The sequence below is a fragment of the Echinops telfairi genome, unplaced genomic scaffold, assembly GCF_000313985.2.
Source record: "Echinops telfairi isolate 266 unplaced genomic scaffold, ASM31398v2 ScPeMD7_23;HRSCAF=83, whole genome shotgun sequence".
Taxonomy (NCBI): Eukaryota; Metazoa; Chordata; class Mammalia; order Afrosoricida; family Tenrecidae; genus Echinops; species Echinops telfairi.
In genome coordinates this window covers 19,232,775-19,235,868 of record NW_022103920.1, presented here as the reverse complement: position 1 = coordinate 19,235,868, position 3,094 = coordinate 19,232,775, and positions in this window count along the sequence as shown.

The following is a 3,094-nucleotide window of genomic DNA, read 5'->3' as shown; positions in this document are numbered from 1 at the left end:
ACTATTGTTACACTCCCCTCTTGTTACACGCTCACTATTACTCCCCTCTTGTTACACTCTCACTATTGTTACACTCCCCTCTTGTTACACTCTCATTATTGTTACACTCCCCTCTTGTTGCACGCTCACTATAACTCCTCGAGCTGCTGCCACTACGACAAAGAATGACCACAGTCATGATCTCTAACTTTGCGGATGGCCATTGTCTGATTTTAAACATTGAATAAACGAAAGTGAACAGCAGGCACTGCCTTGTTGGCTGCCTTCATAGAACACAATACTTGTGAGATTCACTAGCATGGCTCTTTGCCAGAGCTCTACCATTGGGTATTTGTGCCAGAATTCTTCAGCCCATTTTGTTCTCAGTGAATTGGAGTTCAGCCTTTGGTTATGGAGAACAGTCCTTCTTTGAACACTTGTTACCAGTCTCTTGCTGAACATATGTGTGCTTCTCATAGATAAAAACTGGGCATATTGGTATGCACATATATGCATATATTCAGAGGTGCTAAAAATGGTTATTTTGTTGAGACAGCTGATTGTTTCACATTTTGGCTATGTCTTGAGATTTGTTTCATTACAGTCAGACTCACCGAGATGGGTGGTAGGATCACGTTATGCTGTTCATTTTGGTTTTTAGTAGAACACAAGGTGGTGTTGGCTAGAGAAACAAAACCTGTGACACGTACCTCTGTATAAGAAAGACGGATCAATAAGGCAGCCCCACAACCACACAGTGGGCAAACCCAATCCAACTCAAGTCTGCTTCGGGACTCACACAACTAATGAACCAGAAAGCAGAAGACCAGACAGGAGATGCAAAGACTACACGCTGATGCAGACAGGGTCAAGTGGATCCAGAGGCGGTAGCACGGCAGGCTGCCAACAGCTGCCAGGCCAGGCAGGCCAGCCACATGGTGAGTCACCACCCCAAGTCCCAAGGAACCAGATGCAAGATCTAGACCAGGAGGAGAGAGGAGAGAGGAGAGAGGAAAGAGAGAGAGAGAGCGAGCTACATCACATCTCTTTTATGGATATCAAATAGGCAAACACCCCTAAGGAGACATCAATAGGCCATGACCTATGTGAGGGGTTCTGCTTCACCCATATCTTTTTATAGGTGTGGGCAAGTTGGCACCAAACCTAACTGTCAGACCTGGAGATTAATGAAGTTGAATAAAAGTTCATATGTTTATTAGCCATTTGGATATTTTTCTTTGACATCTCTCTTTAAGGCTTTAGCCATTTTATATTGTACTGAAATTTTAATATATCAGTATTTATTGTTCTTTATACATTATTTGTCATATATATATATACATATGCAAAAAGAAAGAGAGTTTTCTCTCTTTCTCCCATGCGACAGCTTGTCTTTTTCTCTCTCTTAATTGTATCTTTGGATGATGAAAGTACTTAACTTTATCACAATCCAATTTATCACTCTTTCTTTTATGTATCTCTTGTTAATAGAACATGATGTTTATCTCTCATGCTTTCTTCTTTATGTTTAATTTTTACATTTAGATCAACAATCTGCCTCAAAACTGTCTTATTAAAGAGAGGCATAAAATGTCTTATTCCACATAGATGTACAATTACCTGGCAACACTTACTAAGTCCTTGTGAACTGCCGCATTATCTTCCTTATAAATCTCTCTATATATGTCTTTCTCCCATACTTGTATAGCAATAATCCCCCTTTTCTAAATTATCATAACTCCAAATCACAAATTATTTTATGTAAGAATACCAATTTTATTCTTCTCTCAAGTTACCTTTTTTTTTTAGACTTTTAAATTTTCCTATGAATTTAAGAATCTGCATGTCAATTTTACATACACACACTATCATATTCTCATTTGGGCAATTAGAATGTCATTAAACATATGGATCAATTGGTAAACAAATTATCCTTTTAACCATGTCTTCACTCTGTATTTCTATAACAAACTACCCCCCAAATTAGCATGGAACTGCATTCATTTGTAGGTTTCACTGGTGTGGAACATCCAAGATGCATCAAATCCACAGCTGGCTGCTCTTGTTAACCCCCAATTTAGAACTCAACTGGTACTGTCGACTGGGAAACCCTAATGCCCTACGTGTGACTGTTCACCTCTCTTGAGCTATGCAAAGCCCAGCTATACTGGGCAACAAGGGGAACTTCCTGGCATTTGAAAACAGAATTTAGAGACCTTTCAAAACTTAACCTGAGAAATAACCAATACATCCACATATGCATGAACTCTCATGCCCGTGAAGACTAGATTCACTGGTGGCTCCTTCAATACTTGTGTCAGCTTGAACAGGCGCTTTGTACTCACTGGGAGCATATGACTAAAGACTACACATGTTTGTGTTAATCTGGGAGGATAACTGAAGTCTTATGGGATTCCTTTGTGCAGCACTCAGGCTAAATTTTGAGAATTTCCTCACGGAAATGCTTCGATGAAAAGCTGTGGGTGACTTTCATTTTTCACATGGGACCAGATGGAATAGAATACACTGTGTAAAGCCATCTGTCATGCAGCACCTTAATCGTTTTACATCAAGGAGAGGAGAGTAAGAGCATCTGACTTCGCAGAGAGAAAGTTAACAAGACAAGATGTCAACCAGGATCTGTCATCTGGTGCTTCCAACATTTTGTCACGTCACTTTGAGATCGTCCCAGTTCGCTGTCGCACAGGCTGAAGAAAGCAGAGAGCACAATCCGTGTGAGAAGCTGGTAAATGCCATTCCTTCCTGCTTTGGCCATTTCTTTCTCTTAGTTTATTCGTTTAATTCTCAAGGTCAATCTAGGCAAAACAACCCCACTTTGCATGTGACGTTGCCTAGGCCATATTTATGTGAATATCAATAATGATATAGTTTATCATAATAAAACTGCATTGATCACAAAGGCAAATATTTTCTTAAAAAGAACTTAGTCTACACAGAGTACACAGGAGATAAGCTATACTTGTATTGTCCCTGACTAAAAACATTGTCAAAAAGGCAAAAGATTTATATGATCTGAAGTGATCACGAGGTGTTAAAGGGATCACTGAAGACAAATGGGAGCATAAGCAAATGTGGTGAAGAAAGCTGATGGTGC